Raw genomic sequence first — 27,613 nt, forward strand, 5'->3', positions numbered from 1 at the left:
GTGTTGGACCTCCTGAGACCATATATTCGACCAAAATTGAGTCATCTGGTCCTCTGTGGGAGGTTGATTGATTTTTCCCGTCGCTGCCGTCTAGGCTGCGGTAAAAAAGTTTTTGGTTGGCTGCGAAAAGACGATTCTGTCTGTATCTCAACGTTCGCTGGTGGTATCTCCTGAGCCTGCCGCCAAGGGATGCGATTTTCTGTTTCAGGCTTTCTGAGTGCTCCAAGAGCGCCTGTCTATGCTGCGGGTCGGCCATGCTGATTTTCGCCTTTCTTGCGTATGATTTTACTTTTCTTTGAGTCTTTTTAGTGGGCATGCTGTAGGTTAGATAATTTTGCAAGACTCCAATTTCTTTTCGCATAGCTGTGATTTTACACTCAAGCCTCTTCTCCCATGGTGGTTTGTTTGGGCAGATTACGTTAGCGTGGACTGTTGGAGTCTGGCCACCGGATGCTATGATGCCAATCACAGAGGCCGCACAATAGACTCTGTGACATAGATCCTCAAGGTTCTCGGATTGCTCAAATTCTCTAGCCAGGGCCGAATATATATATATATATATATATATATATATATATATATATATATATATATATATATATATATATATATATATATATATATATATATATATATATATATATATATATTATATAAATTATATATATATATATATATTTTTTTTTTAATCATCGACATGCGGGCTGGTTACCAAGAAGACCGAGCTCAGTCGAAGCCAAGGTTCATCTCAGTGACTGGTTAGGAATCTTCGAACCATTCGCGCGGTCGCCAAAATGACCTCCTTCTGTGCCTGGCTGATAAGGTAGGTACTTAATTGTAGACGTCTCGTGTTCTCTGTCATATGACTCTCTACCAAACCATTCACGGATATTATTAATGGGAGAATCGACGTTTTCTTTCACCTGTAGATCTCTTTCAGTTCGAATGCGAGATCCTGGTACTTAGTCAGCTTCTCCGTATAAGCTCTGGAGATATTCTCGTCCGCGGGCACTGTGACATCTATTATGGACACAGATTTTTTCAGCCTTATCAAACAACACAATGTCCGGGCGGTTGTGTGGTACTGCTCTATCCGTGACAATAGTCGTGTCCCAGTACAATTTAAAATTTTCATTTTCTAGGACACTGCATGGTTGGTAAGTATAAAGGTTCCCTTCCTCGTGCATCAAAGCTGTCCTTTTTGCGAGTTCCCTATGAAAAATTTTTGCCATCGCATTATGGCGTTCCATATAGTCCCTAGGAGCTAAAATTGGGCAAGAGGATGTGACATGTTGCACTGTTTCCAGGGATTTGGAGCATTTTCGGCAGACGTCAGTAGGAATATTACGATTAGTAATCCTCTTGATATATGCACGTGTTGGTATGACTTGATCCTGGACAGCTACTATTCTTCCTTCCGTCTCCGGAAAAAGGTACCCTGCTTTGAGGTAAGTAAGCGATTCTGACCTCAGGATACTGTCTGATCTTAAATTCCCAGGGTATCTACCGTGCAGTGCCTTGCTGTGCCACTCCTCCGAGAGTTGCTCGAGTGTCTGTTCCCTGAGGTTTATGGTAGGTTTCGCGAGCTGCAGTGCCGAGGACTCATCTGCCTGACATATGGTCTCATAAAAAGGTAAGTTTTTAGACCTGAAATATTTTCTCATTTCTAACACCATCTTGTTATGTGTTATTTGTATATTTTGCAGTCCCCTGCCTCCGTCCTGCCTAGGTATATAGAGCCTACTCACCGAGGAATGGGGATGATGAACACCAAATCTAGTCAGCAGCTTTCTTGTCTGTACATCCACCGCCTGCAGCTCCGTAGATGTCCAGCGCACAACTCCGAATGAATAGCTGATACAAGGTAAGGCCCATATATTAATCGAAGTGAAGAGTGCCTTGGAATTTAATTTAGCCTTCAGTAGACTTCTGATTCTTGCGAAGTATTTAGTCTTCAATGTTTCTTTCACTTCAGCTGTCTTGAAGTCGAGGGCCTGCTGCACACCCAGGTACTTGTACCCTTCTTGTGGTTTTAAGCATGCTATTCTAGAGCCATCCCACAGTTTTACCTCGTCTCCTTCTATGATCCCGCCCCTTCTCACATTCAGAACCGCACACTTTGCCAAACCCATCTCCATTCCTATTGTTCTGCTGAAGGAGGATACTATCTCCAACAGTCTTCTCATCTGGTCTTCAGTGGCCGCGAAAAGCTTCAGGTCGTCCATATAGAGTTGGTGGCTGACTTTCAATTTCCTGACCTTATCTAGTACGTATCCATACCCAGATTTGTTCAGTAAAACACTCAGCATATTTAACGCCAAACAAAACCAGAGTGGGCTTAGAGTATCGCCCTGAAAAATTCCGCATTTGATCGGTATCTCTCTCGTTCTGTTAGCTCCGTTCTTTGTTTCGATGAGTAATGTTGTTCCTCCATGTTTTCATTAGGTGTTTAAGTAAATTTATTATTTTTTTCTGAGATCCCGTAGAGACGCAAAACCCTCAATAGCCAAGAATGGGGCACCGAATCGAAGGCCTTTTTGTAGTCGATCCAGGCGATAGATATATTTCGGAGTTTAGTTTTCGCCTGCCGGGTAATGATCTGATCGACAACCAGTAATTCCTTGCAGCCTTTCGCGTCACTGCAGCACCCGTTCTGTTCGTGCGCCAAAATATTGTGCCTGCTCACATGCTTCCAAATATGCGAGGTTAGGGTACCTGTCAGGATCTTTTATACGGTTGGGAGACATGTTATCGGGCGGTAATTTTTAGGGTCGGATGTTACTCCCCCTTTCGGAATCATCATGGTGATGCCTTGTGTGAGGGATTCCGGGATCACCTCAGGGTCGCGTAATGCTCTCTGAAAAGGGTTGCCAGAGCTTGACTGGGTGCTCGAAAAATGTTTCCACCAATAATTTTGTATCATGTCCGGTCCCGGCGCAGCCCAGTTGTTCGTTTTTTTAAGAACATACACAATATCAGCGCAAGTGATTTCTATGTTCTCCATCCTGTATCTCCAACTTTCAGTCTCCGCGTCCTTTATCCAGCCTGTTTTCTCATCGTGTTGTTTTTCTTTACCCCATATTGCTTGCCAGTACTCATACATTTCCTCTGTCCTTGGAGGTTCTCCTTCCCCTGTTCGATCGTTTCCAAACTCCTGAAAAACCGTTTTGGTTTTTGTAAAACAGTTGATTATTCTGGTATCTTTTTACTCTTTCATTGTACCGCCTCATTCGATTATCTAAAGCTTTTACTTTCTGTTTCAGGTTCTCGCACAGTGTTTTCAATTTCTCCCTGCGGTCAGGTGCCAGTGCTGGGATATGGTGTTCAAAGCATATTTTCCGAACTGCTTTATGGACCTTCTTTGATACGGACTCATTATTCAGGTATGTATGTAATGATCCGATTTTCTTTCTGATCTTATTTATATTTCTTTCTAGACGAGTTCTCCATGGGGGTGACTGATTCAGTGGCCTTGTGTTTGCTTGTATTATAGGTCTGCCCATTTCCTCACACACAGTGACTGCGCCTGCGTACACAATATCGACTATGTCTCTGAGCGTGGGGTGTTCGATATAAGTTTTCCTATCATTGTGTCTACCATGCCAACCTTTTTCAGCATCTCACGCGAGCCCTTCATCCTGGGGATCTTTGGTCTATCTGCAGAGTTCATTCCCGAATAACAGAGGATATTTCTTTCTAATGCTTGCTTTAATTGTTCGTCTGGTGGATCGGTAGCGTCAGTTGTCAAGTAATCGTCCTCTTGGTGCATTTCCTGTTCCTCGGGTGGTTCTTGTTCATTAACCTGTATTGCTCCCAGCGGCCACACACTTTCTTGTATAGATGCCAATTCAACGCTAGAGAACTTCTCATTTTCCAACATCCGTCTCACTCTATTCGCCAATAGAGTTGCGTACAGCTGTTTATCCGGCATAAGATCATTCCAGGTTTCGGTCAAAACTTGGCGATAATTTCTTCCAGCTGTTTCTTCCATATTCTTAGCAATGTTGTGAGCACGTAAAAGTATGACGTTTTCGTCTTCAGACCAGCGTGCTCTCCCGTCTCGCTTTGGTGCCTCAGTGGGACGAGTACCTGCTTCGTCCAAACTGAGATCCCTATTAACATTGAGCCTGGGCCTTGCGGTACCGTCTCGGGAGGCTGCGCCGCTCGCACCACAGTTCCTCCCATCAGGCTGATCCTCTGGACGGCTCCGAGAGAGGCCAGCCCGCAGCCTCTCATCGCCCTGTTGCTTTCCACTTCTCGTGACGGGAGCAAGTTAATCTCAGTGCCCTAGGTTGCTGACCTTCGGGCCTGGTTGACTCGGGTATGCGGGGACGTCATCCCCCGAAGGCACTACATCCCCCTACATATATATATATATATATATAATATATATATATATATATATATATATATATATATATATATATATATATATATATATATATATATATATATATATATATATGAACCCGTAGTTCGTTGTTACCTCCGTTAAGTTCATTGGGCGACCTGACCTCCGGGTGAAGGAGTTTTTTAATTGGAATAATTTCTGATTATATATGTAGAGGGGAAGGTAAATAACAGGGGTACCTAAAGAGGGGAAAAGATTTTCATTGAAAAATTTTTCTTTAAACGAATCAGACCTTACTACCTCCGCATATATTTCTTATTAGTAGTACGCTCTCACCTCCCGCAACGTTGCCAGATTTCAGGAGGACAGAAAGTAGGGCAGCTTGAATTCTACTCATATACAGAATACAGCTGCTCTTCCGATTCATTCACACATACTGAAACCGGTAAATACTTCGAGAACGATACTGATATTAATAAACTTTATACGCTAATAATTGATTGATAAGGATTCGGAGTAAATGAATTTGGACAGAAATTATTATCTTTTCTTCATGAATATCAACAGTTTTGAATAAATATGCTATGTCTACGATACTTCGTCCGATAGGGGAGTTTAATACCGTATAGGTCCTAAAATGAATGATACATGACAATGAAATTTTTCGTTACATATAAGATTAATTCCAAAGACAATTTTACCGAATTTGTTCTGGTATGAAATAGTTATCTAAATTTTGGGCATTATATTCACGACATGAGGAACTCCATTGAAATGTTTTTCCCGAATGAATCAACAAAGATAAACGTTTTACTTTCAGCTTCTATACTTCATTCACTTTCATTTTAGCACAGGATTGGCCATGGAAACTGAATACCTTCCACTCTGTATGGTACGAAAATGTTGGGTTAAGACGCTTGTCAAAACATTTTTGAGTTTTAAATCAGTGCTACGTAGTCCGTTCTACGTGAGACTCTCAGTAATTACGTATTTCATCACAATGTCAAATCACTTCGGAAAATATTGCGTCGAAAATATGTAACGAACATAATTGACATTTTATACAAACTGATTGGAGACATACCAAATCTATTTATTTACATGGAAAATAGAAGTAATCAGTAGCTTGAGGAGAGTTACTGTTGTTTATTTTCTTTGGCTGAAGGCTGAAGATGTTACATCAGTTGTAGAATTCAAAAAAATCAACCCGAAGATGAAATGCATTTGATGCAGTGTTAGCATTGAATTGAATACTCATAGGTGGTAGGGAATGGGTATCTCTTGAAGAAATGAACGGATAATTACGAGAATGTTGAATTCCTCAACAAAAATCATCTTGCGTGAATAGTAGTCAAAATAATTAAAAGAAGTTTGAAGCAACAGGAGCTTCACCTTCAAACAAAACAACTGCCTAGTATTCATGTCTGCTTATTTTCAATACATTGATATAATAATAATAATTATACAGGGTGTGGCGTAATGAATGGATAATATAGAGCCTGCGGGTAGAGTACTCTATGGCGGTTCAAATAAATATATTTTACGTTTGGCAAAAGTGCCTTGGTTTTCGAGATATTGGGGATTTTCGATGAATCACCCCAAATAATAATAATAACTGGATATTGACATTTTTCATCATAGCGGTTCAAAAGAAACTCCTTGATTTAATGGCATTTCTTAATTGCTCGAGGAGTCTTTTGAAATTTTTCAGTACACAGGGTGTTTCACAAGTAAACGGACAAACGAAAACCGTGAATAGAGGGCATTGAGCTTAGTTCAAAAACACCTCATATGTGTGTCTTAGGCATTCCGTTTCCGATTAGATAGAGAGGAGTTTATTCAAATTTCCCTAATTTTTGTTCGGCTATAACTCCAAATATTTTAGTTGGATTCGGCTAAAAAATCATTATCCGCTTAAACTTCTAAGTTTCAATAAAACAGAACATTAAAAGTTGACGAACACAGGACCGGACTCATTGAGGATATATTCAAATTTAAACTCATGCAAAACACTCTGTTTGTAGTTTTTCTCGTCATAATTTTGAATTTTTCAGGTATCTTCATTGATTTTCTCAAAATCAATGAAACTTTGGTATGCCTTTTCAGATTATTTCTAATGAATAATTGTTTGATCGTGAAATGTCTGGAAAAAACAGCGCTGCATATTGACTTTTACTTCACATTAATTAATGGGATGAATATGATCGCCAATCAACTGAGGAAATCTAAAAATGGAATTGGAAATGTTCAACTGAATTTTTTCGTTCTCAATATATGTCTTGCATTTGTTTTTGATATTTATAGCATATCTGGTCATTCAGATAAGTCATTAACAGTGATAATAAGCTTTATTATTGATAATGAACAAAAATAGAAATAAAAAACTACGCTATCATGATCATGAAAATAATAATTATAATTCGATATCTTCCGAATGAATCGCTTTTTATGGACAACGTGGAACTGAAGTAATTTTCCGAACTGATTTTCACCTCATTTGTTCTTTTAGTGAAGGTAATGATTGGCACTTCGAATAAGTACGATAAATGCACTGATTCCGTTATAGTCATTATTGGATCTATGGAAATCTATGGATTGTTCTGGTCTTATTACAATTTGTTATTGAAACATTGATGATATTCATGCACCAGCAAAAGTATTTATCAGTATTTCAGGTCATTTTATTAGAAGGGTAGGACCCCAATATTGGACTGCTAGATCTCCAGATCTAACACCCCGCGATTTCTTTTTTGTTTTTATTCACACAACTAGTTGTCCATAGAAAAATAGATTCTTTCTGAATATCAAGTTTTAAATTTTAGTTTCAAGATAGCGTAGTTTTTCCATCCATATTTGGATATTATCAATTTTGAAACATTTTATCCTTGTGTAAGAGTATTTTGAAAACCGAATATGGTATAATTGTTGAACACATTCAACAAAATATTCTTTGAAAAAAAATCAATTAAGGATTTCTAAATACATTTTCATGAAGTGCTCTATTCCTTAGAGGCGTCTGACCAAAACAATTATTTCTAGAACATGATCAACAGGTGTCGCAACCCAAAAATCAATTCATTTTGAGAGAATAATAATGCAGATAACAAAAAAGTTGAAATTATGATTAAACAACTACATACATGGTGTTTTTATGAGTTTGAAGTTAAGTAAAGCCTCACTGAGCCCGGTCCAGATTTTTGTCGAATTTTAATGCTCTGTTTCAATGAAATTTACAACTCAAGGCTAAATATAAATTTTCAGTCGACTTGATCAGAATTTCAGGAGTTATAGCCAAAGGGAAATTCGAGAAATTTCAAAAAACCCTGAAGAAACCTATATATAGGGTGCCCCAAAACTATTGAATCAAACGTCACACCACGATAGAGTAGATCAAATACTATCGAATGACACCAACATTAGTTGAGCGAAAATGTACCGTTTCTAAAAAAACCTAACCTAAAGTTGCCGATTTTCGAACTATTTTTTCAGTCACAAGGCCAATTTGTTATTAAGGATAGCGTTTTTCTCCCATATTATCACCCCTGTTTATTCTGAGTATTAAAAATCATGTAGAAAAAACAATTGTTTTAATTTACATTTACTTAGGTTATGGTTATCGATTAACTACTTAAAATAATTTCAATTAGGGGAGATGAAACAATAATATTACTTCAATATAATTTAAAATCTATATCCTTTTTCACAAACTGGCCCTGTTATTAAGAAAAATAGTTCGAAAATCGGCAACTTTATGTATTTTAATGAAATTCTGATTATTTTGGAAACGGTACATCTTCGTCGAACTAATTTTGGTGTCATTCGATAATATTTGGTTTACTCTATCGTGGTGTGACGTTTGATTCACTAGTTTTGGAACACCCTGTATATGGTATGATTCTGAACTCAGCTCAATGCCCTCTATTCACGGTTTTCATTTGTCTGTTTACTCGTGAAACACCCAGTATACTTCTTGTACTCTGAAAATTTTAAAACAAATGCCCTCACCGTCATATGAAAATTCAAATTCTTCTTGGTGTAAGAACCGTTCATCCTTTCACCCAACGCCGAGCCTAGTTACATGGCTCGTTGAAAACGAAATCGGCATCTGTTTACTGCAAAACACGTGTTAACGCTGATATGAAGGGTTCAAAATTTTCTACCTGATTCGGGCTTTTTAGGAACGAATTGCTCAAGATGCCCAGTTCGAATAACATTTCGTTTTGCGTGTTATATTGGATAAAATTGAATTTATTCCATGGATGATTCGAGAATTATTGATGTCCAGAATGCTCCAGAATGATGAAAATTTTCAGATTTCATTGAAATTCTTGCGAAAATTATCTCGTATATTTTCAAGTTTAGATTTTAATTCATTCAGAACTTTGAAGTTCGGCAAATAATGATGTAAATGATATAGCTAACAGTTAATCACATTTCCTTCAGCGCAGTTGTTGTTTTGAGGAAAAAGCAGTAGATTCTCGCAAAATCCGAAACTCTACATGAATAGGCCCAGTTGTTCAGTTCGGGATTAAAGTTTATCCTAACTAAATGATTTTGACATTTCAGTTCAGTTGTCAGGTTAATCTAGGATCATCTTAAATCTCGGCCTTATCCTGAACTGAACAACCGGGCCTTATAGTAATAGCAACGTAGCATTAATTAACTCGGTATATTATTGGAATAATATTAAATTTTTATAGCGGAGAATAGTGGTTTTCAGCCTCGGTATTCACGAAATTCATTTTATGTTTTTTTTTTCATCTGAATCGGCCCGAAATCTTGGATCCCCCGACCTGATATTATAGTTTCGTATACTTCTATGACAATAGCATAATAACTCAAATTTCATTATTTTCACAGAAATTTTTGAATTTAAGGGAGAGACACTTTAAAAAAACCGATAGCAAGTAACCGCCTAAACTGCGAGCTTGCCGTAGTTGAAAGTGGTACCAATCTACTCAGTGCTTCATAATATGTATAGTTTTATGACTCAGTGTTTTTCAGAACCTGTAAAAATAAAATTAAAAACTGTAGACTCGTCATCGCCTTCCAAGGCTGCATCTTGGAAGAGCTGTCTATTTGGAAAAAAATTTATAGGAACCAGCCCCGCTTATTTTCATTAAGGAATCATCTCCCTTAGTCCTTCGCATTTGTTTACAGATATCCTGTATATAGATACATTTTATCTATGTACCTATTCATTTTGGATAGTAGAAGTTTAATCAATATGTGTTATTTTCGAATACCAAAACAAAAATTTTAATTGCACCTGATTTGTTAATTATAAGAATCATCATTCATTTTGAATAATAAAACTTCATGCGAAAATACTTAAATTAACTTTAGTCTTTCTCCTTTCATCATGCGTCCATCATAGTGTCCGCTGTTCATCATAGCTTTTGAGAATTACCAATCAATCATATGTATCCGAGTATGTATCTATATTATTACCTTCATTTTGTAGATTCATCATGTCTTGACAAAAATATGGTTGCAATTTCAAAATATGTTGACTCGAGGCCTTCAAAAGACTTCAATTTTGTTCATTTTTTCCCTTACATCCTGTATGATCTATCGAAAAATGCAAATCTGTTTTGGATAATTCTTCATGAAATCTTACTTGTTTCGATATAATTTGTAATTTTCTTTATGATACATCACTAAAAAATTTAAATAAATAAATAAATAATGTGCTTTATTTCAGGTAAAGTGTACACATGACATTGAACACTTGAAGTGAAACAGGGTCATTTTCTGCTTTATAGTCTGTGTTCCATAAAGTCTTCCACACTGTAGGGTTCGATTTCAAGTAGGAGTTTGAAGATGAATTTCTTGAACTGTTGTAGAGTCCATTCTCCTCTTAGTTGTCTTACATCTTATTGTAATAACGAATATATCTATATTCCGGTCCCTTTTCAGTGAAGCTTAATATGTGTCTTGGATATTTTAGTGCAGTTGTCCTCGTTCGTATTGTAATTACTTACTGTTTTCTCTTCGAAGTAGTGCTAGTTCTTGAATGTAAATATCAGGCTTTCTTGGATGTGTACATGCAGACTCCCCTGCATGATTCCGTCTTCCTCATCCTCCAGATCATTCTGAAGGCTCTGTTCTTCATTTTCAGCACTCTATGTAGGTTGTATGAACTACCATAGAACATGATGCCATACCTGAACACTGCCTGGTATATTGTTCTTAGTGAGGTTATGTCCAGATATTTATTGAGGACTCCCAAAGTGTAGCAGATGGTAGTCAGTTGATTGCAAAGGTTGGAAATGTGCTCTCCCCAATCAAGGGTTACCTCAATAGTGAGGCCTAGGAAGCGACAAGATTTAGTCAGTTCTAATGTGGAGTTAGACAGTGAAATGCTGGTAGGCACTTGGGGACCGGAATGAGCTGTCCTGAATAGGATGGCACTTGTTTTTTCAGAATTCATGCACAAACCGTTTGCTTCAAACCACTGGCTAGCACGATTTAGAGTTAGAGTTGAGTATGAAATGGTAAACTCAACTCTAAATCGTGCTTGGCCAATACAGTGAAGTTTGTGTCATCTGCATAATTCACTGTCCTAACCATGGTTTCATCGAATATGGTACTTAGGTCATTTAGAAAAATGATGAAAATGATAGGGCCCAATATGCCACCCTGCGGAACTCTGTGAGTTCTTCTTCCGAAACTGTTGTTTTTCCGTTCTGAGAGATCACCACTCTCTGCCTGCGGTTTGCTAAATATGATTGAAACCAGTCTAGCTTGTTTATGCCATATGCAGAAAGTTTATGGAGAATAAGGTCGTGGGACAGAGTATCGAATGCCTTTGATAGATCCAGCATTAGACCCACTGTTATATTAGAATCCTCCAAGGCATTAAGGATTCCTGAAATGAACTCAAACACTGCTGTCTGAGTTGATCTACCTCTTACATAACCATGTTGTGTGGGTAAAAGGATCTTTTCTTTTACAAGGTATTCTACTAGTTGAGTGCAGATTGTTAGTTCCATTATTTTAAACCAGAGAGATGGTACAAGCTATTCAAATTTTCGGGAAAATCCAATAATTAAACATAATCGATAATAAAACACTGAGCAAAGGATTCCTCAAAATCATTGATCAATCCGATTTAAGAAAAATATATAGAGCGTTCCATTTGAAATAACACAACAATGTCCAACATTCGGTTTAGCCGACGTTGTTCATTTCTGTGATATTGTAAAATTTGTAGCATTTTTTCTCTTGATTCTGAAATGAAAATTTTCGGAATGGCTCGTTGTCCTTGAATATTCATCACCATTTACATCTGAATATTTAGCTTGAGATGAAAGAAGTTCAACGGATGCATAGATACACACGATGAAATATAATTCCATTCGAGAGAGCCAAGATTGGTTTTCTTTCACGTGATTCTTTCCCCTACAGATAAATGCGATAAAAAATCGTTGAGATATGCCGCCTGGATTGCAATTATGGAGGCGATAGCGCGCTGCGCCTCTCTACAGTTAATTCATCCGTATACTTATATTCCGCCTGTCTACATCTGCTTTGAAAATACAACGTTGCCATTTTCGGAGGTGCTAACGAGCAAAGAGTCCCCCACAGCAATTCTTCGATATACAGCTCAGCACACTAGCGCCAGTGATATACACTCGAACTAAAAGATTGTTCAGTACATAAACGAGGTGCGTTGTGACCTCAAAACGATTTTTTGATATGTTGGTCCCTGAAGCCTCCTGAATCTAACAAGCTAAAAAACAAGGCAAAACGTTGTCACCTCCGATTTCGGAGGTGACAGCGATATATATGAGGTGAGAGCGTTAAACGAGTTACTATTTTGGAGGTGGTATTAACACTTTATAACTATATATATATATATATATATATATATATATATATATATATATATATATATATATATATATATATATATATATATATATATATATATATATATATATATATATATATATATATATATATATATATATATATATATACGCAGGGGGGCTTTGGCCTTCGGGGAGTGACGTCCCCGCGTACCTGAGTCACCCCAGTGTTTCGGGCTAGCAACCCCAACACTGTGAATTGTAATTGCTTTCGACAGTCATAACGAAGCCTCGGAAAACCCCTCCGGTGTCGGGAGTGCGCCTGGAGGCAGATTGATACAGTCCCTAGCAGAAGAAAGTGGAGCAAGTGGCGCTTCTCTGCGAACCGGAACCACAAGGCCAGGCACCCGATTAAGGAATACCCAGGGAACCAGCTTGGATCTGATGAATGGTAGTTCGAGAGAGCTCCCGTCAGCGGGTCCCGCTCAATCCCGTACAAGGGTGAGGCAGCATTGGACAAGAGATATGAATGTTTGTCTTATCAATGCTTACTATCAGGTCACGGAAGGAGAAACGAACACCAAAAGATACGCAGACAGACTTGTAGAACGATGGACAGAATCATACCCTACCATGAACTTCACAGGAAAACATCTAATTGCACAAATTAAAAATATCAAAGTACGTAAATTGCTAGCCCCAGATGAACTTGCAGCAATGAAAACAGAAGCAATAAGGCGCTCTCCCATCTCAGCAATCAAGAATATCAGGAGAAGCATCAACAGAAGGAGTACTGTGCACCCACAAATGATAGTGTTCGAGGAGAGTGAACAAGCAAATGGGGAACCAGAACCAGATGAGGTGTCAGCTGAAATCTTGGCGCTTTTTCAGGAGACAAATTTCAAGTGGAGGGGAGTGTCGATGAGTGCTAGACCGGAAATTGCTAAAATGAAGGGCAGTAGAGAGACGAAAAACCTGATGCAAATCATTAATGACGCACTGAGGGAGACCATCGAATCTTCAGTTGACTTCGAGGAGTTATGTCACATAGTATATTGTGCAGCGATAGTAGCTAACACCATCCAGCAAACGACACCAAAGACGAAAAATCAAAATAATCATCAACAACCCAGACCACCATGGGAGGAGAGGCTCGAGAGAAAGATAACTGCTCTGAGGAGAGAAATAGGAATTCTCCATACCTTCACTACTACAGAAAACCTGAGTAAGAAGGTAGAGAAGAAAGTGGGAGCCTACGCCAAAAAAATAGGTCTGAAAAAAAACTGTCCCAACTTCCATCAAAATCTGAAAACCTACGTGGAAAGGCTCAAACAGAAAATAGCAGCACTAGGTAAAAGGTTGAGGAGGTATCACAAAAGGACCCAAAGATACCGTAACAACAATCTCTTCGCTAACAACCAGAGAGCATTTTTCAGAAGCCTCGAAGGAGAAATAGATGGAGCAGAAAACCCGCCAAGTCCCGAAGTAATGGAAGAATACTGGTCCACAGTATGGTCGCAGAGCATAGAGCACAACCGAAAAGCCTCCTGGATTGAAACTGAAGTGCAAAAGCTTGGCAATTTGCAGGAAATGGAGGCAGTGGTTATCACTGAAGAAGACGTGAGAGGAACAGTGAAGAGGCTGAAAAACTGGACATCCCCAGGTGTAGATGGTATCCACAATTATTGGTGGAAAGTCCTAACATCGACCCATAAAGTATTGGCTCGGCTTACTCAGGACGCGCTCATGAACCCGCGGGACATTCCTCGATACTTCAAACAGGGAATAACCTATATGCTTCCAAAAGGTGGCGAACGCTCCCAAGCAAAGAACTACAGGCCGATCACTTGCTTGCCATCCGCGTATAAAATCATGACTTCCACCATATCTTTCAAAATTAGCGGACACCTGAAAAAACACCACATAATGGCATGGGAGCAAAATGGCTGTAAGAGCAAAGGCCGAGGAAGCAAGGAGCTGCTGATAATTGACGATGTACTGACTAAGCAGGCAAAAAAAAAGAAAAAGAACTTATCAATGGCTTGGGTAGATTATCGGAAAGCCTATGATTCGGTGCCTCATTCATGGCTGCTAGAGGTCCTTGAAATTTATAAGGTTGACAGACGGGTGATCGAACTGCTCAGGTACCTGATGTCCTCTTGGCGGACAAACATCGTGGTGAATAATAAATCAACCTCCTACAAAACCAGGGAAGTGAAAATACAGCGGGGCATCTTCCAGGGAGATTCGTTGAGTCCGTTGTGGTTTTGCATGGCTATGAACATCCTAAGCAGCATCCTCAACAGGTCAGCGTACGGCTACTCCATGAATGATAGAACAACACTTACCCACCTATTTTACATGGATGATCTGAAGATTTATGCCAGGGGGCGAAGACAGCTAGAAGGTCTGTTGGAACTAGTTAGGAAATTCAGTGATGATATTGGTATGTCACTTGGACTGGAGAAATGTGCCGCGGTGAATATCAAACGTGGAAAATTTGCTGAGGAGACTGACATAGAGCTAAAGGACGGTAGACAAATAGCAGGACTGAAAGAAGAGGACAGATACAGATACCTGGGAATACAACAGACCTTCGAAATAAACCAACAGGAAAATAAAGAAGAGGCAAAAAAAGAGCTGTACCGAAGGGTGAGGAAAGTGTTGAAAACACAATTATCGGCAAGAAATAAAATGGAAGCTATAAACATCTGGGCTATTCCATCCTTTACTTATACTGCTGCGATTCTGAAGTGGTCAAAGACGGACCTGCAACTGGTAGACAGATGGATTCGAACTTCCTTGACAGAATATGGTATGCTGCACCCAAACTCAGCGATAGAGAGGATCTACTTGCCGCGAAAGCAGGGAGGTCGTGGTCTGACCAGTGTGGAGGATTCTTGCCTGAAAGAAGAAAGGAATATTAAAACCTATTTCCACAATTCATACCTACCTGTCCATCAGTGGGTAGCTGCACAAGAAAGCATCGAAAGATTGGCCCAAACAAACGACACAGACGAATCAGTAACAGAAAGTTCGGTAGAAAAGCTAAAGCAAAATTGGCAGAGGAAGGCACTTCACGGAAGATTTTACGCCAGTCTGCATCAAGAGGAGGTCGATCAGATTAGCTCGAATACATACCTGAGCCAGGGTTACCTATTTCCACAAACTGAAGGAACTCTGCTCGCTATACAAGATCAAGTGATACCGACAAGAACGTACATTAAGAGCATAATGAAACAGCCAGTAGCCGACACAAAATGTAGACTGTGCAGGAGCGTGGAGGAGTCTGTGCAGCACCTTACGTCAGGGTGTTCAGCTATCGCAGGGACCAAATATCTGACCCGTCATAACAATATGGGGAAAGTGGTGCACCAGTTACTATGCCTTCAAAATCAATTGCTTCCACATTTCACACCGCATCATGTATATGCTCCACAGACAGTGATGGAAAACGAAAAGGTGAAAATTTATTGGGACCTGACGGTGATAACAGACAGGGCGGTGGAACATAACAGACCTGACATGGTGGTATTGAACAAAACATCAAATACAGCCATTATAATAGATTTTGCGGTGCCTCAGGACTATAACCTAGGAAAAGCTTATGGGGAGAAGATAAACAAGTATGAGGCACTGTCACGTGAGATTAAAGACATGTGGCGGCTTGGGAAGGTGGAGATAATGCCATTGATAATCAGTGCAAACGGACTCGTTCATCGAAACACAACAAGGCATCTGCAAGAATTGAAATTACCCAAGAACACCATAAACTGGATGCAGAAGGCAGTCATCCTCGGAACCGTCAATATCGTCCGACAAGTAATCTATCCTCACTGATGGGAGTTGCTCTTGGTTAATATCAAAAAATCGTTTTGAGGTCACAACGCACCCCCTTTATGTACTGAACAATCTTTTAGTTCGAGTGTATATCACTGGCGCTAGTGTGCTGAGCTGTATATCGGAGAATTGCTCTGAAAGACTCTTTGCTCGTTAGCACCTCCGAAAATGGCAACGTTTTACTGTGCAAGCAGATGTAGACAGGCAGAATATCAGTATACGGAGGAATTAAGTAAAGAGAGGCGCAGCGCGTTTTCTCCTCCATTATTGCAAGCCAGGCGGCATATCTCAACGATTTTTTATCGCATTCTTCTGTAGGGGAAAGAATCACGTGAAAGAGAACCTATCTTGGCTCTCTCGAATGGGATTATGACTGTTTATATTTCATCGTGCGTATATCTATGCATCCGTTGAACTTCTTTCATCTCAAGCTAACACTATAATTCTGCATTTGGCGAACTATTTCATTACCTATCTGAAAACGAATCGATTTGAGTCTTGTCCATAATGATATTTCTTCTCTCTATGGAAATGATCCATATAGATAATACTACCTATTAGTATAACGAATAATCAGTATTGTTACATTGCATATAATAAAATAACCTGTTCAGAGAAAAACATTTTTTGGATAAGAAAATTCAGATGTTAATGGTGATGAATGTTCAAGGACAATGAGCCAATCCGAAAATTTTCATTTCAGAATCAGGAGAAAAAAATGCTACAAATTTCACAATATCACAGAAATGAACAACGTCGGCTAAACCGAATGTTGGACATTGTGTTATTTCAAATAGAAGGCTCTTTATATTTTTCTTTAATCAGATTTCTCAATGATTTTGAGGAATCCTTTGCTCAGAAACATCTCTTTTATTATCGATTATGTTTAAATATTGGATTTTCAGGAAAATTTGAAGAGCTTGTACCATCTCTCTGGTTTGAATATTTCAGTGATGTATCATAAAGAAAATTACCAATTATATCGAAACAAGTAAGATTTTATGAAGAATTCGCCAAAACAGATTTGCATTTTTCGATAGATCATACAGGGTGTAAGGGAAAAAATAAACAATATTGAAGTCTTTGGAAGGCCTCGAGTCAACATATTTTGAAATTGCAACCATATTTTTGTCAAGATATTATGAATCTTCAAAATGAAGTTAATAATATAGATACATACTGGGATACATATGATTGAGATACAGATGATTGATTTGTAAATTCCCAGAAGCTATGATGAACAGCGGACACTATGATGGACGCATGATGAAAGGAGGAAGACAAAAGTTGATCTATTTCGCATGCAGTTTTATTATTCAAAATAGATGATGATTCTTATAAGTAACAAATCATGTGCAATTGAAATTTTTGTTTTGGTCTTCGAAAATAACACATATTGATTATACTTCTACTATCTAAAATAAAAATGTACATAGATAAAATATAGCTATATACAGGATATCTGTAAACAAATGCGAAGGAATAAGGGAGATGATTCCTTAATGAAAATAAGCAGGGGTATTTCCTGTAAATTTTCCAAATCGACAGCCCTTCCAAGATACAGCCTTTGGAAGGCGATGACGAGTTTACAGTTTTTAATTTTTTTTACAGGTTCTAAAAAACACTGAGTCATAAAACTATACATATTATGAAGCACTGAGTAGATTGTTACCAGTTTCAACTTCGGCAAGCTCGTAGTTTAGGCGGTAAATTGCTATCGATTTTTTCAATGTGCCTTCCCTTAAATTCAAAAATTTCTGTGAAAATGTTGAAATTTGAGTTATTATGCTATTGTCATAGAAGTATACGAAACTAGCAGGTAGGGGGATCCAAGATTTCGGGCCGATTCACCTTAAAAAAACATAATAAAATGATAGTAACTTGGTTATCATCCATTGTATTAGAATTAGGAAAGAAAGAATTTCGTGAATACCTACCGAGGCTGAAAACCACTATTCTCCGCTATAAAAAATTAGTATTATTCCACTAATATACCGACTTAATGAATGCTACGTTTCTATTACTATAAGGCCCGGTTGTTCAGTTCAGATTGAGGCCGAGATTTAAGATGATCCTAGATTGATCTGACAAAACTGAACTGAAATGTCAAAATCAATCTAGGATAAACTTTAATCCCGAACTGAACAACTGCTATACATGTAGAGTTTCGGATTTTGCGAGAATCTACTACTTTTTCTTCAAAACAACAACTACGCTGAAGGAAATGTGATTGACTGTTAGCGACGCGGAATATCAACCATCTAAATTCTGTGTAGTCCATACAAATTTTTTTGAACTCTCATCATACTATATAGCAGTCGGATACTGTAATCCGTCATTTGTCAAAATGAGTTGTCAGTTCATAGACTGACCAACATTTTCGAAAGCTATTGATCTATTAATTAAATCGTTCTATAATTGGTCCTAAATTGACAGTCGTATTGTGAAAAACGATATGCAGCGGATTATCTAAACACGAAATAAATTCTGAAATGTTTCGGATCATGAGGTTAGTTGAATAAGTATCTTGTTCGTATCATTTGTTGAACTTCATTATTCTAAATATTCTTCAATGAATGAAAATATGATATCAACACACATAATTTTTTGATTTATTCGTCATCAAATCATTAAATAAATCGTTTCTCGAAAAGTTTCGAGTTTTGAGGCAAATATAATATTGAATTATTTACATCATTATTTGTCGAACTTCAAAGCTCTGAATGAATTAAAATCTAAACTTGACAATATACGAGACAGTTTTCGCAAGAGTTTCAATGAAATCTGAAAATTTTCATCATTCTGGAGCATTCTGGACATCAATAATTCTCGAATCATCCATGGCATAAATTCAATTTTATCCAATATAACACGCAAAACGAAATGTTACTCGAACTCATCTTGAGCAATTCTTTCCTAAAAAGCTCGAATCAGGTAGAAAAGTTTGAACCCTTCGTATCAGCATTAACACGTGTTTTGCAGTAAACAGATGCCGATTTCATTTTCAACGGGCAATGTAACCAGGGTCGGGGGGATGAACCAGAGTCTCTGGATGGACGTTTCTCACAACAAGAAGAATTTGAATTTTCATATGAGGGTGAGGGCATTTGTTTCAAAATTTTCAGAGTACAAGGAGTCCCTGTATACTCCACGAAATAAATTCTGAAATGTTTCGGATCATGAGGTTAGTTGAATAAGTGTCTTGTTCGTATCATTTGTTGAACTTCATTATTCTAAATATTCTTCAATGAATGAAAATATGATATCAACACACATAATTTTTTGATTTATTCGTCATCAAATCATTAAATAAATCGTTTCTCGAAAAGTTTCGAGTCTTGAGGCAAATATAATATTGAATTATTTACATCATTATTTGTCGAACTTCAAAGTTCTGAATGAATTAAAATCTAAACTTGACAATATACGAGACAGTTTTCGCAAGAGTTTCAATGAAATCTGAAAATTTTCATCATTCTGGAGCATTCTGGACATCAATAATTCTCGAATCATCCATGGCATAAATTCAATTTTATCCAATATAACACGCAAAACGAAATGTTACTCGAACTCATCTTGAGCAATTCTTTCCTAAAAAGCTCGAATCAGGTAGAAAAGTTTGAACCCTTCGTATCAGCATTAACACGTGTTTTGCAGTAAACAGATGCCGATTTCATTTTCAACGGGCAATGTAACCAGGGTCGGGGGGATGAACCAGAGTCTCTGGATGGACGTTTCTCACAACAAGAAGAATTTGAATTTTCTTATGAGGGTGAGGGCATTTGTTTCAAAATTTTCAGAGTACAAGGAGTATACAGGGTGTTTCACGAGTAAACAGACAAATGAAAACCGTGAATAGAGGGCATTGCGCTGAGTTCAAAATCACCCCATATACAGGGTGTCCCAAAACTAGTGAATCAAACGTCACACCACGATAGAGTAAACCAAATATTATCGAATGACAACAACATTAGTTCAACGAAAACGTACCGTTTCCAAAATAATCAGAATTTTATTAAAATACCTAAAGTTTCCGATTTTCGAACTATTTTTCTTAATAACAGGGCCAGTTTGTGAGGAAGGATATCGATTTTAAATTATATTGAACTAAGATTATTGTTTTATCTCCCCTAATTGAAATTATTTTAAGTAGTTAATCGATAACCATAACCTAAGTCTCGACCTAAGTTGATGTTAATTGAAACAATTGTTTTTTCTACATGATTTTTAATGCTCAGATTAAACAGGGGTGATAATGTGGGAGAAAAATGCTATCCTTAATCACAAATTTGCCTTGTAATTGAAAAAATAGTTCGAAAATCGGCAACTTTAGGTTAGGTTTTCTCAGAAACCGTACATTTTCGCTCAACTAATGTTGGTGTCATTCGATAGTATTTGATCTACTCTATCGTGGTGTGACGTTTGTTTCGATATTTTTGGGGCACCCTATATATAGGTTTCTTCAGTGTTTTTTGAAATTTCTCGAATTTCCGTTCGGCTATAACTCCTGAAATTCTCTATCAAGTCGACTGAAAATTTATATTTAGCCTTGAGTTGTTAATTTCATTGAAACAGAGCATTTAAATTCGACAAAAATCAGGACCGGGCTCAGTGAGGCTTCACTTAACTTCAAACTCATAAAAACACCGTGTATGTAGTTTTTTAATAATAATTTAAACTTTTTTGTTATCTGCATTATTATTGTCTCAAAATGAATTGATTTTTGGGTTGCCCTACCTGTTGATCATGTTCTAGAAAAAATTGTTTTGTATTCTCTAAGGAATAGAGCACTTCATGAAAAATAGAAATTCTTAATCGATTTTTTTCAAAGAAATGAAATGAATGTGTTCAACAATTATACCATATTCGGTCTTCAAAATAGTCATTCACAATGATGAAATGTTTCAAAATTGATAATGCACAAATATGGATGGAAGAACTACGCTATCTTGAAACTAAATATTAAAACTTGATCTTCAGAATTAATCTATTTTTTTATGGACAACTAGTTGTGTGAATGAAAACAAAGAAAGAAATCGTGGGGTGTCAGATCTGGAGATCTAGCAGTCCAATGTTGGGGTCCTACCCTTCAAATGAAATGACCTGAAATACTGATGAATACTTTTGCTGGTGCATGAATATCATCAATGTTTCAATAACAAATTGTATTAAGACCAGACCAATCCATAGATTTCCATAAATCCAATAATGAATATAACGGAATAAGTGAAGAATTCGAAAGTGCATTCATCATACTTATTCGAAGTGCCAATCATTACATTCACTAAAAGACCAAATGAGGTGAAAATCAATTCGGAAAATTACTTCAGGTCCACGTTGTCCATAAAAAGCGATTCATTCGGAAGATATCAAGTTATAATTATTATTTTCATGATAGCGTAGTTTTTTATTGCTATTTTTGTTCATTATCAATAATAAAGCTTATTATCACTGTGAATGATTTATCTGAATAACCAGATATGCTAAAATATCAAAAACGAAAAAATTCAGTTGAACATTTCCAATTCCATTTTTAGATTTCCACATCTGATTGGCGATCATATTCATACCATTAATTATTGTGATGTAAAAGTCAATATGCAGAGCTGTTTTTTCTAGGGGAATTTCACCACCAAATAATTATTCATTAAAAATTATCCACTGATAAAGCATACCAAAATTTCATTGATTCTGAGAAAATCTATGCAGATACCTGAAAAATTCAAAATTATGACGAAAAAAATTACAAACAGAGTGTTTTGCGTGAGTTTAAGTTTGAATATAGCCTCAATGAGTCCGGTCCTGCGTTCGTCAACTTTTAATGTTCTGTTTGATTGAAACTTACAAGCTTAAGCGGATAATGAGTTTTTAGCCGAATACAACTGAATTATTTGGAGTTATAGCTGAACGAAAATTCGGGAAATTTGAATAAACTCCTCTGTATATCGGAAACGGAATGCACAAGACACACATATGAGGTGTTTTTGAACTCAGCTCAATGCCCTCTATTCACGGTTTTCGTTTGTCCGTTTACTTGTGAAACACCCTGTGTACTGAAAAATCGCAAAAAACATCTCGAGCAATTAAGAAATGCCATTAAATCGAGGAGTTACTTTTGATCCGCTATGATGGAAAATGTCAATATCCAGATATTATTATTATTTATATAATAATATCTCGAAAACCAAGGCACTTTTACCAAACGTAAAATATATTTATCTGAACCGCCATAGAGTCCTCTACCCGCAGGATCCATATTATCCATTCATTACGCCACACCCTGTATAATTATTATCATTATATCGATGTATTGAAAATAAACAGACATTAATACGAGCCAGTTGTTTTGTGAGGTGAAGCCCCTCTTGCTTCAAACTTCTTTTAATTATTTTGACTACTATTCACGCAAGATGATTTTTGTTGAAGAATTCAACATTCTTGTAATTATCCGTTCATTTCTTCAAGAGATAACCATTCCCTACCACCTTCGATTATTCAACTCAATGCTAACACTGCATCAAATGCATTTCATCTTCGGGTTGATTTTTTTGAATTCTACAACTGATGTAACGTCTTCAACCTCCAGCCAAAGAAGATAAACAACAGTAACTCTCCTCAAGCTACTGATCACTTGCATTTTCCATATAAATAAATAGATTTGGTATGTCTTCAATCAGTTTGTATAAACGTCAGTTATGTTCGTTACATATTTTCGACTCAATATTTTTCGAAGTGATTTGACATTTTGATGAAATACGTAATTACTGAGAGACTCACGTAGAACGGACTACGTAGCACTGATTTAAAACTCAAGAATGTTTCGACAAGCGTCTTAACCCAACATTTTCGTACCATACAGAGTGAAAGGTATCCAATTTCCATGGCCAATCCAGTGCTAAAATGAAAGTGAATGAAGTATAGAAGCTGAAAGTAAAACGTATATCTTTATTGATTCATTCAGGAAAAACATTTATATGGAGTTCCTAATGTCGTGAATATAATGCCCAAAAATTAGACTACTATTTCATACCAGAACAAATTCGGTAAAATTGTCTTTTGAATTAATCCTATATGTCACGAAAAATTTCATTTTCATGAATCATTCATTTTGGGACCTATATGGTATTAAACTCCCCTATCGGACGAAGTATCGTAGACATAAGCATATTAATTCAAAACTGTCCAAATTCATTTACACCGAGATCACGAACCTTATCAATAAATTATCAGCGTATGAAGTTTATTAATATTATCTAGTATCGTTCTCGAACTATTTACAGGTTTCAATATGTGTGAATGAATCGGAAGAGCAGCTGTATTCTATATATGAGTAGAATTCGAGCTGTCTTACTTTCTGTCCTCCTAAAATCTGACAACGTTGCGGGAGGTGAGAGCGCACTACTAATAAGAAATATATGTGGAGGTAGTAAGGTCTGATTCGTTTGAAGAAAAATTTTTCGATAAAAATCTTTTCCCCTCTTTAGGTACCCCTGCTATTTACCTTCCCCTCTACATATATAAACAAAAATTATATATATATATTAATATATATATATATATATATATATATATATATATATATATATATATATATATATATATATATATATATATATATATATATATATATATATATATATATATATATATATATATATATATATATATATATATATATATATATATATATATATATATATATATATATATATATATATATATATATATATATATATTTGTCCAATAGACGTTTCCAGTCCCGATTCCTAGTAATTTCTAGTGTAGACAAAAAATAGCTTACTTATTGTAAGTATGTATGTATGTTAGAATGTGTATATTGTATGTATGTAAGAATGTGGTATATGCGTGAAATAAGCATGGAGCGATGTGAACGATGGGGGAATATAAAAATAACAAAAGGCAAACATTATTTTTAAGTTATTATAATTTATTCCTTAAAATTATATATCATTAATTAAACAATAACGACAGTAACACTATCAAACAATATCAATCTCTTAATGCTATAGCGTGAACAATATTTTTTGTTAGTCCATCTAGCGTTCGTTCGTTCGTTCGTTCGTGCTGTTTACTGGGTCAGAAGTGACACCTGTAGACATCTGGCGATGATAACTAATTAAATGATGATTGATCAGTTTTCGACCGGAGAGGAAAAATGATTAAATTACTAAAATGGCTATTAAAAAATAAGGGTTGATCGTAGAAGGGTGAAAATTGAGGATTGTATGTATTTTTGTATGTTGTATCATCAAAAAAATAGAAATTAAAAATTTTGTCTGAAAAATAAAAAAAAATTTAGGGGTGGACTACCCCTAACATTTAGGAGGATGAAAAAGAGATGTTGGCCGATACTCATAGATACCGGATGAGCACAAAAAATTTCATCAAAATCGGTCAAGCCGTTTCGGAGGAGTATGGCAACGAAAACTGTGACACGAGAATTTTATATATTAGATGGACATAAAGTTATCACTACGAAAAAATCATTTTTCAACAAGAAATACATTCTGTGTTTTACATTCGTTTTTCGAAACAAATGGTATGGAGACCATTTCGGTTATCTCGCAGGCGGTGACATTTTTGTCATTCATTGAAACAAAAACAATTTTTTTCTTTTTTCTATATGCTCGATAATTTGAAATTCAAATATACATATGTATGCAGAACTTATATATATATAAGTTTTTCATTTATGTCAATCAAATTGTCTTGAGGAAATTTCAAATTGCAATCTGAACTGATTTTCTATATCCAAGTTTTCTCTAGTTCAATAAAAACTTGAATTCAACATGAATAAAGCTGCAATTTTAATCGATAATGACAAGGTCACAACTAGGTCCCAGTAATTATCTTTCGGGCTATGTTTATTTTACTACGCCATTCCCCACAATACGGTCCCAATAAGTATCGCTGCATATACTCCTGTCGGTCCCCATATGTTACGCAACATATACAGAACAGAAATATCGATATAATTTCGTTTCAACAATATACATAGTCAAATGAATGGTAATGTATAGCATACATCCGAATATTCTCTCCAAAATATTATTTAATATGGACATAAAGTTATCACAACGAAAAAAGTATTTTTCAACAAGAAATACATTCTGTGTTTTACGTTCGTTTTCCGAAACAAATGGTATGGAAACCATTTCGGTTATCTCGGAAGCGGTGAAAATTTTTTCATTCATTAAAAAAAAAACAATTTTTTTCTTTTTTCCATATGCTCGATAATTTGAAATTCAAATATACAGATATAAGTTCTTCATTTATGTCAATCAAATTTTCTTGAGGAAATTTTAAATTGAAATCTGAACTGATCTATATCCAAGTTGTCTCTGGTGCAATAAAAACTTGAAGTCAACATGGATACAACTGCAGAATTTTAATCGATAATGACAAGGTCACAACTAGGTCCCAGTAATTATCTTTTGGGCTATGTTTATTCTACTACGCCATTCCCTACAATACGGTCCCAATAAGTATCGCTGCATATACTATTGTCGATCCCCATATGTTACGCAACATATACAGAACAGAAATATCGATACAATTTCGTTTCAACAATATACATAGTCAAATGAATGGTAATGTATAGCATACATCCGAATATTCTCTCCAAAATATTATTGAATATGGACATAAAGTTATCACTACGAAAAAAGCATTTTTCAACAAGGAATACATTCTGTGTTTTACGTTCGTTTTCCGGAACAAATGGTATGGAAACCATTTGAGTTATCTCGGAGGCGGTGAAATTTTTTTCATTTATTAAAACAAAAACAATTTTCCTTTCCATATGCTCGATAATTTGAAATTCAAATATACAGATATAGGTTCTTTATTTATGTCGATCAAATTGTCTTCAGGAAATTTTATATTGCAATCTGAACTGATTTTCTATATCCAAGTTTTCTCTAGTTCAATAAAAACTTGAATTCAACATGAATACAACTGCAGAATTTTAATCGATAATGACAAGGTCACAACGAGGTCCCAGTAATTATCTTTTGGGCTATGTTTATTTTACTAAGCCGTTTCCCACAATACGGTCCCAATAAGTATCGCTGCATGTACTTCTGTCGGTCCCCATATGTTACGCAACATATACAGAACAGAAATATCGATATAATTTCATTTCAACAATATACATAGTCAAATGAATGGTAATGTATAGCATACATCCGAATATTCTCTCCAAAATATTATTGAATATGGGGATGAAGTTATCACAACGAAAAAAGCATTTTTCAACAAGAAATACATTCTGTGTTTCACGTTCGTTTTTCGGAACAAATGGTATGGAAACCATTTCGGTTATCTCGGAGGCGGTTGAATTTTTTTCGTTCATTAAAACAAAAACAATTTTTTTCTTTTTTCGATATGCTCGATAATTTGAAATTCAAATATATAGATATAAGTTCTTCATTTATGTCAATCAAACTGTCTTGAGGAAATTTTAAATTGAAATCTGAACTGATTTATATCCAAGTTGTCTCTGGTGCAATAAAAACTTGAAGTCAACATGGATACAACTGCAGAATTTTAATCGATAATGACAAGGTCACAACGAGGTCCCAGTAATTATCTTTTGGCTATGTTTATTTTACTACGCCATTCCCACAATACGGTCCCAATAAGTATCGCTGTATATACATCTGTCGGTCCCCATATGTTACGCAACATATACATATATTCGCAACATATATTTGATTATGCGACGACGATAGTGACAACTGCGATTGTGAAAGCAGCGAGGAATCGGACTTGGACTAGAAAATGTAATACACTGATATAAAGTATAACTTGATTCAAGAGACTGATTTTGAAGAAACACGAAAAAAAATTCTTCAGATTTAATTATATTTGTACTTGATGAATGAATTATTTTTTATTATAAAATGAATCTCTCAATACTTTAAGTTTTCTTCATAATATTCATTACGTAATTATAATTTTGTAAATGTTAAGTCGGCTGGCATCCACCATCCTCATCTAAGTGGCGTTGCGCGCCATCTCTTTCACTTTATTTCAGATATCTCGCTATTTTAACAGATGGCAGACCTAACTTGCGGCTATTTTTTCACAGGCAGCCATACATCATCCTATTCGAAAAAAAATTAGCTTTAATTTGATATAAAAAACATCCGTGTACGTCATGAACGTAGAAATACATCGAAATGTTACCTGCTTACACTTGGCTGCGAGGTAGTTGCGGCCGAGTGTGCTACGGTAGTTATTGATTTTAGTATTCTTTACATGCATTGTTATGATGTGATTGATATTTTATTTCAAAACGGAGTGAACGAAATTTCTCTTGGAATATTGATTAATATTAATTTAATTAAAATTACTTGCGGTCACTTTTGACAGGCTGCAGTGTTATCAGTGTATTCTCCTATCCATAAACGTATGTAAAAATGTGTGTTTGTCTCTGTACGTAATGAACGTAGTAATTCTGCAGCGGGATCTCATACTATCAATATCTATAAGTCATCTTAAGTTAATCGCAAACTCATTTGCGATCAATTATTGGTGCCGTGAAACCCGGGAAGTAATCTAAAATCCCCTAAATTCAGTCTAT

At 36.3% G+C, this 27,613-nt stretch overlaps 1 protein-coding gene and 1 long non-coding RNA gene across 2 annotated transcripts in view; one reads left to right on the plus strand and one right to left on the minus strand.

Moving 5' to 3' along the window:
- LOC123316425 (dynein axonemal heavy chain 3) overlaps positions 1-27,613 on the minus strand; it is a 2,043,583-nt gene that overhangs the window by 435,343 nt on the left and 1,580,627 nt on the right. The window lies entirely within an intron of this gene.
- LOC123316442 lies at positions 1,523-3,443 on the plus strand. Its single transcript, XR_006538080.1, has 3 exons — positions 1,523-1,633; positions 1,707-1,864; positions 3,264-3,443. It is a non-coding gene; the product is annotated as an uncharacterized LOC123316442 (long non-coding RNA).

This window comes from Coccinella septempunctata, chromosome 7 (genome assembly GCF_907165205.1).
Source record: "Coccinella septempunctata chromosome 7, icCocSept1.1, whole genome shotgun sequence".
In the NCBI taxonomy this organism is placed as follows: domain Eukaryota; kingdom Metazoa; phylum Arthropoda; class Insecta; order Coleoptera; family Coccinellidae; genus Coccinella; species Coccinella septempunctata.